At 35.5% G+C, this 13,276-nt stretch overlaps 1 protein-coding gene across 1 annotated transcript in view; it reads left to right on the top strand.

The window, feature by feature from the left end:
* LOC105436391 (neurogenic locus notch homolog protein 1) overlaps window positions 1-13,276 on the top strand; it is a 75,103-nt gene that overhangs the window by 17,488 nt on the left and 44,339 nt on the right. The gene's annotated exons all lie outside the window — the stretch shown is intronic.

The raw sequence follows: 13,276 nt of genomic DNA, 5'->3' as shown, positions 1-13,276 counted from the left end.
ACTCTACGTATTGACCCCACGCCAATTAGTGACCCGCAAGTGTCACAAATAAAGTATTAAAAATATGCTCATCTGACCCTAATTAAACGCCTAAAACCCCCGAGCTTTGGGGGGTTATGGCCCCTTGAAACACGTTGACCCCACGCCTATATTACATATACACTCAACTCGATCTGATCTCTCCCCCCCCCCCCACCCCCAACTTTGAAGAACGTCACCCCCGAGCTTTTGGGGGTTTATGGCCCCTTGAAACCCGTGGACCCCACGCCTATATTATATATACACTCAACTCAGGACCCGCGGAAATCGCGGGATTCTAGAGGGGGGCGCAGGCAAAAAATTAAGTTTTTCAATTCGGGGGCTCTATTTCAAATTTTTGGGAAATTTTTGTGGGCTACTTTTTTCAACTTTCGGGGGCTTTTTTTTCTGGGGCTACTTTTTCATTAATTCATAAAGGATAGGCCTAGAGTCTACACTTTGTTGAGATTTGTTTAGTAGGCTAAGGTTTCAGGCTTCCTACTTCATAATTGCCTAGACTATTTAAAAAAAAAACAACATTTTTCTAGTTCAATAACTAAGTTTTCATGCATTGATTTGATGCAAGAACTGTAACATAATAGACCTTAGATTGTGATTATTTCTGACCATGAATTTCGATAATCATTTTTCAAAGTAAAATTTTCACAAGAAAATCAGACAGTCGTTTAAAAACGTAGACATTAGTAATACTTTTACTAATTCTAAGCTCAGGTTTCGTTAATCTATTCACGAAACTATATTGAAATCGCGGCGATAATCATGCAAACCAACAGATAACAATTTCAAAGTGTCAAATCTCTTCGACTCGAGCTCAGCTCAGCTGAACTCACACACTCTACAGCGTAACTCCAGGAAGCTCGAACACCGGCGCCGCAGGCGTCGGACGCCTGCGGTGCGGGGTGCCGGTGAAGGAGCTTCCCGGAGTTACGCTGCACTGTGTGTACTGTACTTGACTGAAGGCAGCTTGCGACTGAACTTTTAGTCCAATGGTTTTCTTGTGAAAACTTTCCTTTAGAAAATGATAATCAAAATTCAGTATACATGGCCGTAGTAATCACAAAATAAGCTTTGATTTCATACCTCCATTCACGAAAACTATATAAAAATCGCGGCAATCATGATGGAAATAGGTCTCTAATATAAGTTTGGACGTCGACGGGAATTAGCCCCGTGTATCTCTCTGGCTTGTGCAGCTCGTACAAAGCAGACCCTATAGCAAGAGGGCTTACTCGGGGGGTAATCCCGCCCTTTGCATAGAGCATTTCATACGCAACATAATGTGAATTGCTCGTCGTCTGTCGTGTCTCTCTTTGATACGGATGTAATGTTGAATATGCATGAGGTATCTCTGTCGTCACGCATATCCTGCATTATGCATATCGCATCTGTTTTCGCCCTGGACGTCGACACGGAGGAGGACCTCGGGCGGAGTATAGCCAATTCCACAGAGTAGACTCTCCCGCGGACGATGGCACCGGGCACCGGGACCCCGAGGGGAGGGTTCAGGAGGAGATAGCTGCACCAACTTCGGTCGGCGATCTTATTAAAAAACAATAGAATACAAAGGCCGGCGGAGACGTCATGCCCCCCCCCCCCCCCCGCGGAGCCTTCTCGTATTATTATTATAGATGGTAGAGGTACTTATAATGATTATGATTATGATGAAAATAGAAATAGTAATATAATGACAATTATGATAATAATGAATATAATAATAAAAATAATGATTATAGTAGTAATAATAATAATAACTAGACTTTAATTCGTCACTTAGACGAATTAGGTGATACGTATGATAATGGTTTACATAACGAATAATGCAATACACGATATATTAATTTATAAAATGCTTCTCCCATTTATATGCTTCTCCCATTATGATCTATCCATATGTCAAGATTAAATTGTGTCTCCTTGATCATGATGGATCTAGGGAAGATAGATTGAAACAATAAATGACCTTTGACCCTGTGCAGTAACCAGTTACACATTTGACTCTAATTTACATCATGAAGAACACCTTTTGACGATTTTATCTCATTCAAAGAAATGAAAATGTAATTGATTAATGATTATCATCATTATGATAATGATGATCATGATGATAATGATCATGATCATGAGCTCGATCCTGACATCTTATTGAAAAAATAAGGATTGCTTTAGATAGCATATAGTCTAAGCTACAACATACTCAAAAATCAACAAAATCCACGCAGAACTAACGGCGATATTGCTCGCAAAAGACAGGAATGTAGACTCCAGATTTGAGAAAAAGTCATCTCCCATAGGGATTACACGCAAAAAGTAATGGATTAAGTGATAATAGGGTAATAATAAAGTAAAAAGGGTTGTTTATGACATTATTTGCGATTCTATGTGTTTAAATAATCAAAGGAGATGGTACAGTGAAAGGTCAAAAGGAAAAAAAAGTTAAGAAAAAAATTGTTGGAGACACCCGGACTCGAACCAGGGATCTCGAGGTTGGAAGTCAAGTGCGTTACTGATATACCAAAACATCTCCCATAGCGATAACACGTAAACGGGAAATGGAATTCTGAAGTCCTACATTGCAAGTAAAATATGAGCATGATCCCGGCATATGATCGAAAAATAAAGTGAACACTGGAGATAGCCTTTCGTCTCAGCTACAACATACCCGAAGCTCAGCAAAAACAAAGCTAAAACAACGGAGATATTGCTCGCGAAAGAGGGAAATGTAGAATCCAGTTTTGAGAAATAGTCATGTGCCATAGACAATACACGCAAAATGAGAAAAATTGACATGCCTCCTTTAATCGCAAAAATACGACATGATACCTTTGTCAAACTGGAAAATTGTGGACATTGCATTTGTTGAAAATTATCTCAGCTAAAACATATCAAAATTTGCAAGAAAAAAAAATCAATATTTACAGAGATACAATCAATTGTCCAAAAATATGCAAACGTCATACTATCAAAATTTAAATTTTGAGTTCGGAGGCCATTATGATGACGTCATGAGTTAATTAAGGGTCAAATGACACATGAAATCATATTTCCGACCCATAATCTATCTAAATATGAAAAAAAATTGGGAGTTCCTATCTATTCAGAAGAGTTACAAAGAATTTTGTATAGGCATGTTTTTGCTCATGTATTGTGGATAAAGAAAACGCAGGTCCGCGCGCGCTGTCAACTTTGACGGACGCTTATTGCGTTATAAAAAGGTTAACAAGTTATCAAAATGCTTGGAAAAATGTGCCAAATATGATGATAAAGAAAATTCGACGATTCTATGTTGCAAAATGCTAGAACGCGCAAAAAACGCGCGCGCATGCGCGTGAGCATAATTTTTTGTCAAATGCTCCATATGGCCTAAAACGTATGCAAAAAAAATTTAGGATGATTAAGAGCATTTTAAATTTTTACGCGCGCGTAAACGCGCGGATGAACGCGCACGCGCGCATTTGCGCACGTTTATTGACCTGGTATTGACCGGTAGGATATTGATCTTAATCATGATAATTATGAATGAGAAATACTTTTCCGTTATGAAGATATGATCATAAGTTGATTTTCACAAAATGGCGCCTGGATGACGTTACGATGACTTTGAGTTTTTGAAAAGTCACGCAGTTCTAAGTTAGACTAAGATCTATCATCATGGCAAGTTTCATGATAATGGCTTTAGCCATTCTTGAGATATCCTGCGAACAAAATTGAGGAAGAATAATAATAATTTCTTCTATACAGACACAAAATAAATACTAGACTTTAATTCGTCACTTAGACGAATTAGGTGATACGTATGATAATCGTCTACATAACGAATAATGCATTACACGATATATTATTTTGTAAAATGCTTCTCCCATTCATATGCTTCTCCCATTATGATCTATTCATATGTCAAGATTAAATTGTGTCTCCTTGATCATCATGGATCTAGGGAAGATAGATTGAAACAATATATGACCTTTGAACCTGTGCAGTAACCAGTTACACATTTGACTCTAATTTACATCATGAAGAACACCTTTTGACGATTTTTATCTTATTCAAAGAAATGAAAATGTAATTGATAAATGATTATCATCATTATGATAATGATGATCATGATGATCATGATCATGAGCGCGATCATGACATCTTATTGAAAAAATGATGGTTGATTTAGATAGCATATAGTCTCAGCTACAACATACTAAAAAATCAACAAAATCCAAGCCGAAATAACGGCGATATTGCTCGCAAAAGACAGGAATGTAGACTCCAGATTTTAGAAAAAGTCATCTCCCATAGGGATTACACGCAAAAAGTAATGGATTAAGTGAAAATAGGGTAATAATAAAGTAAAAAGGGTTATTTATGACATTATTTGCGAATCTACGTGTTTAAATAATCAAAGGAGATGGTACAGTGAAGGTTAAAAGGAAAAAAAAAGTGAGAAAAAAAAGTGTTGGAGACACCCGGACTCGAACCAGGGATCTCGAGGTTGGAAGTCAAGTGCGTTACCTATATACCAAAACATCTCCCATAGCGATTACACGTAAACGGGAAATGGAATTCAGAAATCCTACTTTGCAAGTGAAATATGAGCATGATTCCGACATCTAATCGAAAAATAAGGGTCACACTTTTGATAGCTCATTGTCTCAGCTACAACATATCCAAAGCTCAGCGAAAACAAAGATAAAACAACGGAGATTTTGCTCGCGAAAGACAGGAGTGTAGAATCCAGTTTTGAGAAAAAGTCATGTCCCTTAGACAATACACGCAAAATGCGAAAAATTGACATGCCTCCTTTAATCGCAAAAATACACCATGATACTTTTGTCAAAAATAAAAATTGTGAATACTGCATTTGTAGAAAATTGTCTCAGCTAGATGATACCAAAATTTGAAAGAAAATTGATCGATATTTACAGAGATACAATCAATTTTCCAAAAATATGCTGACGTCATAATATGCAAATTGAAATTTTGAGATTGGAGGCCATTATGATGACGTCATGAGTTAATTGAGGATCAAATGAGACATGAAATCATATCTCTGACTCATAATCTATCCAAATATGAAAAAATATTAGGAGTTTCTATCTATTCTAAAGAGTTACAAAGAATTTTATATAGGCATGTTTTTGCCCATGTATTGTGGATAAAGATAACGCAAATCCGCGCGTGCTGTCAACTTTGACGGACGCTCATTGCGTTAATAAAAGGTGAACAAATTATCAAAATGCTTGGAAAAATGTACCAAATATGATGTCAGAAAAAAATCGGCGATTCTATGTTGCAAAATGCCAGTACGCGCGAAAACGCGCGCGCATGCGCGCGTGCTTAATTTTTTTATCAAATGCTCCATATGGCCTGAAACGTATGTAAAAAAAATTATGGATGATTTTGAGCATTTTAAAAAATTTCGCGCGCGTAAACGCGCGGACGAACGCGCACGCGAAAATTTGTGCACGTTTTTTGACCTCAAATTAACCGGACGGATATTGATCTTATTCATGATAAATATGAATGAAAAATTACTTTCCGTTATGAATATATGATCATAAGTTGATTTTCACAAAATGGCGCCTGGATGACGTCACGATAAGTTTGAGTCTTTGAAAAGTCACGCAGTTCTAAGTTAGACTAAGATCTATTATCATTAAAAGTTTCATGACAATGGCTTTATTCAGTCTTGAGATATCCTGCGAACAAATTCGAGGAAGAATAATAATAAATAATAATAATAATAATAATAAATAAATAACAATCTTGACGAAATCAATAGGTGATACGTAGACTTCGTTACGTATCACCTAACTAGACTTTAATTCGTCATTTTGACGAATTAGGTGATACGTATGCTAATGGCTTACATAATAAAGAATGCATTACACGATATCATATTATTTCATGAAATGCTTCATCCATTAAGATCTATCCATATGTCAAGTTTAAATTGTGTCCCCTTGATCATTATGGATCTAGGGAAGATAGATTGAAAAAATATGACCATTGACCCTGCGCAGTAACCAGTTACACCTTTGACTCTAATTTACATCATGAAGATAACATTTTGACGATTTTATCTTATTCAAAGAAATGAAAATGTAATTGATAAATTATTATCATCATTATGATAATGATGATCATGATGATCATGATGAAGATCATAATCATGAGCGGGATCCTGACATCTTATTGACAAAATGAGGGGTGATTTAGATAGCACATAGTCTTAGCTACAGCATACTCAAAAATCAACAAAATCCAAGCAGAAATAACGGCGATATTGCTCGCAAAAGACAGGAATGTAGAATCCAGATTTGAGAAAAAATTATCTCCCACAGGGATTACACGCAAAAAGTAATGGATTAAGTGAAAATAGGGAAACAATAAAGTAAATAGGGTTGTTTATTACATTATTTGCGATTCTACGTGTTCGAATAATTAAAGGAGATGGTACAGTGAAAGGTCAACAAGAAAAAAAAAGTTCAGAATTTTTTTTTGGGAGACACCCGGACTCGAACCCGGGATCTCAAGGTCGGAAGTCAAGTGCGTTACCGATATACCAAAACATTTCCCTTAGCGATTACACGTAAACGAAAATGGAATTCTAAAATCCCACTTTGCAAGTAAAATATGAGCATGATCCCGGCATATGATCGAAAAATGAAGTACACATTGGAGATAGCTCATTGTCTCAGCTACAACATACTCGAAGCTCATCGAAAAAAAAGTCAAAACAACGGAGATGTTGCTCGCGAAAGACGGAAATGTAGAATGCAGTTTTGAGAAATAGTCATGTCCCATAGACAATACACGCAAAATGTGAAAAATTGACATGCCTCCTTTAATTGCAAAAATACGCCATGATACCTTTGTCAAACAGGAAAATTGTGAACACTATATTTGTAGTAAATTATCTCAGCTACAACATATCAAAATTTTGAAGAAAAACAATCTATATTTTTAGAGATACAATCAATTTTCCAAAAATATGCAAACGTCATAATATGCAAATTTAAATTTTGAGTTCGGAGGCCATTATGATGACATCATGAGTTAATTGAGGATCAAATGAGACATGAAATCATATCTCCAACTCATGATCTATCAACATATGAAAACATATTGGGAGTTCATATCTATTCTGAAGAGTTACAATGAATTTTGTATAGGTATATTTTTGCCCATGTATTGTGGATAAAGATAACGCAGATCTGCGCGCGCTGTCAACTTTGACGGACGCTCATTGCGTTATTAAAAGGTGAACAAATTATCAAAATGCTTGGAAAAATGTGCCAAATACGCTGAAATAGAAAATTTGGCAATTCTATGTTACAAAATGCTAGTGGGCACAAAAAACGCGCGCGCATGCGCGTGTGCATGATTTTTTGTCAAATGCTCCATATGGCCTGAAACGTATGCAAAAAAATTTTAGGATGATTTAGAGCATTTTAAATTTTTGCGCGCGCGTAAACGCGCGGACGAACGCGCACACACGCATTTGCACACGTTTATTGACCTGAAATTGACCGGACGGATATTGATCTAAATCATGATAAATATGAATGAATAATTCCTTTCCGTTATGAAGATATTATTATAAGTTGATTTTTACAAAATGGCGCCTAGATGACGTCACGATGATGCTGAGTCCATGAAAAGTCACGCAGTTCTAAGTTAGACTAAGATCTATCATCATGGCAAGTTTCATGATAATGGCTTTAGCCATTCTTGAGATATCCTGCGAACAAAATTGAGGAATAATAATAATAATTTCTTCTATACAGACACAAAATAAATACTAGACTTTAATTCGTCACTTAGACGAATTAGGTGATACGTATGATAATGGTTTACATAACGAATAATGCATTACACGATATATTATTTTGCTTCTCCCATGCATATGCTTCTCCCATTATGATCTATTCATATGTCAAGATTAAATTGTGTCTCCTTGATCATCATGGATCTAGGGAAGATAGATTGAAACAATATATGACCTTTGACCCTGTGCAGTAACCAGTTACACATTTGACTCTAATTTACATCATGAAGAACACCTTTTGACGATTTTATCTTATTCAAAGAAATGAAAATGCAATTGATAAATGATTAGCATCATTATGATAATGATGATCGTGATGATCATGATCATGATCATGAGCGCGATCATGACATCTTATTGAAAAAATGAGGGTTGATTTAGATAGCATATAATCTCAGCTACAACATACTCAAAAATCAACAAAATCCAAGCCGAAATAACGGCGATATTGCTCGCAAAAGACAGGAATGTAGACTCCAGATTTGAGAAAAAGTCATTTCCCATAGGGATTACACGCAAAAAGTAATGGATTAAGTGAAAATAGGGTAATAATAAAGTAAAAAGGGTTAATTATGACATTATTTGCGAATCTACGTGTTTAAATAATCAAAGGAGATGGTACAGTGAAGGTCAAAAGGAAAAAAAAGTGAAAAAAAAGTGTTGGAGACACCCGGACTCGAACCAGGGATCTCGAGGTTGGAAGTCAAGTGCGTTACCGATATACCAAAACATCTCCCATAGCGATTACACGTAAACAGGAAATGGAATTCAGAAATCCTACTTTGCAAGTAAAATATGAGCATGATCCCGGCATCTAATCGAAAAATAAAGGGCACACTTGTGATAGCTCATTGTCTCAGCTACAACATATCCGAAGCTCAGCGAAAACGAAGCTAAAACAACGGAGATTTTGCTCGCGAAAGACAGGATTGTAGAATCCAGTTTTGAGAAAAAGTCATGTCCCATAGAGAATACACGCAAAATGCGAAAAATTGACATGCCTCCTTTAATCGCAAAAATACACCATGATACTTTTGTCTAAAATAAAAATTGTGAACATTACATTTGTAGAAAATTGTCTCAGCTAGAACATATCAAAATTAAAAAGAAAATTGATCAATATTTACAGAGATACAATCAATTTTCCAAAAATATGCAAACGTCATAATATGCAAATTAAAATTCTGAGTTTGGAGGCCATTATGATGACGTCATGAGTTAATTGAGGATCAAATGAGACATGAAATCATATCTCCGACTCATAATCTATCCAAATATGACAAAATATTAGGAGTTTCTATCTATTCTAAAGAGTTACAATGAATTTTATATAGGCATGTTTTTGCCCATGTATTGTGGATAAAGATAACGCAGATCTGCGCGTGCTGTCAACTTTGACGGACGCTCATTGCGTTATTAAAAGGTGAACAAATTATCAAAATGCTTGGAAAAATGTACCGAATATGATGACAGAAAAAAATCGGCGATTCTATGTTGCAAAATGCCAGTACGCGCGAAAACGCGCGCGCATGCGCGTGTGCGTAATTTTTTTATCAAATGCTCCATATGGCCTGAAACGTATGCCAAAAAAATTTGGGATGATTAAGAGCATTTTTAATTTTTGCGCGCGCGTAAACGCGCGGACGAGCGCGCACGCGCGCATTTACGCACGTTTATTGACCTCAACTTGACCGGACGGATATTGATCTTAATCATGATAAATATGAATGAAAAATTATTATTCGTTATAAAGATATTATCATTAGTTGATTTTCACAAAATGGCGCCTGGATGACGTCACGATAACTTTGAGTCTTTGAAAATTCACGCAGTTCTAAGTTAGACTAAGATCTATCATCATTGAAAGATTCATGACAATGGCTTCATTCAGTCTTGAGATATCCTGCGAACAAATTCGAGGAAGAATAATAATAAATAAATAATAATAAAAATCTTGACGAAATCAAAAGGTGATACGTCTACGTACGTATCACCTAACTAGACTTTAATTCGTCACTTAGACGAATTAGGTGATACGTATGATAGTGGTTTACATAGCGAATAATGCATTACACGATATATTATTTTGTAAAATGCTTCTCCCATTTATATGCTTCTCCCATTATGATCTATTCATATGTCAAGATTAAATTGTGTCTCCTTGATCATCATGGATCTAGGGAAGATAGATTGAAACAATATATGACCTTTGACCCTGTGCAGTAACCAGTTACACATTTGACTCTAATTTACATCATGAAGAACACCTTTTGACGATTTTTATCTTATTCAAAGAAATGAAAATGTAATTGATAAATGATTATCATCATTATGATAATGATGATCATGATGATCATGATCATGATCATAAGCGCGATCATGACATCTTATTGAAAAAAAAGAGGGTTGATTTAGATAGCATATAGTCTCAGCTACAACATACTCAAAAATCAACAAAATCCAAGCCGAAATAACGGCGATATTGCTCGCAAAAGACAGGAATGTAGAATCCAGATTTGAAAAAAAAAGTCATCTCCCATAGGGATTACACGCAAAAAGTAATGGATTAAGTGAAAATAGGGTAATAATAAAGTAAAAAGGGTTATTTATGACATTATTTGCGAATCTACGTGTTTAAATAATCAAAGGAGATGGTACAGTGAAGGTCAAAAGGAAAAAAAAAAGTGAAAAAAAAAGTGTTGGAGACACCCGGAATCGAACCAGGGATCTCGAGGTTGGAAGTCAAGTGCGTTACCGATATACCAAAACATCTCCCATAGCGATTAATTACACGTAAACGGGAAATGGAATTCAGAAATCCTACTTTGCAAGTGAAATATGAGCATAATCCCGGCATCTGATCGAAATATAAAAGGCACACGTGTGATAGCTTATTGTCTCAGCTACAACATATTCGAAGCTCAGCGAAAACAAAGCTAAAATATGGGAGATTTCGCTCGCAAAAGACAGGAGTGTAGAATCCAGTTTTGAGAAAAAGTCATGTCCCATAGAGAATACACGCAAAATGTGAAAAATTGACATGCCTCCTTTAATCGCAAAAGTACGCCTTGATGCCTTAGTCAAAATGAAAAATTGTGGCAACTATACTTGTAGCAAATTGTCTCAGCTAGAACATATCAAAATTTAAAAGAAAATTGATCAATATTTACAGAGATACAATTAATTTTCCAAAAATATGCTGACGTCATAATATGCAAATTGAAATTTTGAGTTTGGAGGCCATTATGATGACATCATGAGTTAATTGAGGGTCAAATGAGACATGAAATCATATCTCCAACTCATAATCTATCTAAATATGAAAACATATTGGGAGTTCCCATCCATTCTGAACAGTTACAATGAATTTTGTATAGGCATGTTTTTGCCAATGTATGGTGGATAAAGATAACGCAGATCTGCGCGTGCTGTCAACTTTGACGGACGCTCATTGCGTTATTAAAAGGTGAACAAGTTATCAAAATGCTTGGAAAAATGTATCAAATATAATGACAGAAAAAATTCGGCGATTCTATATTGCAAAATGCCAGTACGCGCGAAAATGCGCGCGCATGCGCGTGTGCGTAATTTTTTTATCAAATGCTCTATATGGCCTGAAACGGATGTAAAAAAAAATTGGGATGATTTGGAGCATTTTAATTTTTTTCGCGCGCGTAAACGCGCGGACATAAGCGTACGCGCATTTTTGCGCGCATTTATTGACTTGAAATTGACCGGACGGATATTGAGTTTAATCATGATAAATATGAATGAAAAATGGCTTTCCTTTATGAAGATATGATCATAAGTTGATTTTCACAAAATGGCGCCTGGATGACGTCACGATGACCTTGACTGTCTGAAAAGTCACACAGTTCTAAGTTAGACTAAGATCTATCATCATTGAAAGTTTCATGATAATGGCTTTATTCAGTCTTGAGATATCCTGCGAACAAATTCGAGGAAGAATAATAAAAATAAATAATAATAATAATAATAATAACTAGACTTTAATTCGTCACTTTGACGAATTAGGTGATACGTAGCTATTTTTGTATCATGAAAGTGTGCCGATGATGACCTAATGATAATATTCATTAAATTGATAATGACGATATTTGATTTGATTTTATTTTATTTTATTTCATTTATTGGTTTCTGCATCTTTTTCCTTTTTTTAATCATACATTTTCATGAACATAATATGGTTTGATACAATATTTTATGTGTATATAATTTTAAACAGATAACAAACGAATTTAAGCAAATATATTAAATGCATAATTTGTTGGTTTTAAATGACGATGACTATGATTAAAAGTGGTATAGCGCCCCCTTCAGGTATTCGATAGAGAATTGTTATATGATTAAACTATTAATTTACTAAACAAGCTCAAATTTTCGCCTGATTGCAGAGCCTACTACTCATTGAACTGATATTTCGACGTACTACATACGCAACATAATGAACAAGTCTAGACTGGAATGTAGTATCAATCACCTCCCATAGGCATAACACGCATATTAAGCAAAAATCTAACGACGTCATCAAAATGAATAAATATTGGTAATAATCTTGTGAAGAATTGTCTCAGCTACAACACAACAAAATTTAGAAGAAAATTGATCAATATTTGCAGAGATACACTCATTTTCCGTAAATATGTTGACGTCATAATATGCGAATTCGTATTTTGAGTTCTAAGGTCAATATGATTATGTAAAAATATACTTAATGGCCAAATGAGACATGAAATCATATATCTCCGACTCATACTCTATCTAAATATGAAAAAAGAAATGGCAGTCCTTATTCATCCCGATGTACTTTTTATAGGCATGTTTTTGCCCTTATATGCTATGTAATACATGAGCTAGCACGCACGGATATTTATCTTCAACGGACGCTCATTCCGTTATTAATAGTGATAAAGAGATGAACATGGTATCAAATTGTTCAGAAAAATATGAGGAATATCCTGTCAAAAAAAATTGAGGGGTAATTATTTTTCGTTCGGCCGTGACGAACGAAAACGCGCCAAAATGCGTGTTTTGCGCGATTTTTTATGAAATGCTTATAATGGCCTAAAACGTATGCAAAAAAAATTTAAGACGATTTTGAGCAATTTAAAAATTTAAGCGCGCGTAAACGCGCACATCTAGGCGTACGCGCATTTTTGCGCGCATTCATTGACCTGAAATTGACCGGACGGATATTGATCTTAATCATGATAAATATGAATGAGAAATTACTTTTCGTTATGACGATATGATCATAAGTTGATTTTCACAAAATGGCGCCTGGATGACGTCACGATAACCTTGAGTCTTTGAAAAATCACGCAGTTCTAAGTTAGACTAAGATTTATCATCATGGCAAGTTTCATGATTATGGCTTAATTCATTCTTGAGATATCC

The sequence above is a fragment of the Strongylocentrotus purpuratus genome, unplaced genomic scaffold (assembly GCF_000002235.5).
Source record: "Strongylocentrotus purpuratus isolate Spur 01 unplaced genomic scaffold, Spur_5.0 spur5_scaffold_14, whole genome shotgun sequence".
Classification (NCBI taxonomy): domain Eukaryota; kingdom Metazoa; phylum Echinodermata; class Echinoidea; order Camarodonta; family Strongylocentrotidae; genus Strongylocentrotus; species Strongylocentrotus purpuratus.
Note: the sequence above shows the minus strand (reverse complement) of the source record. Positions and strands in the feature narration are given on the sequence as shown.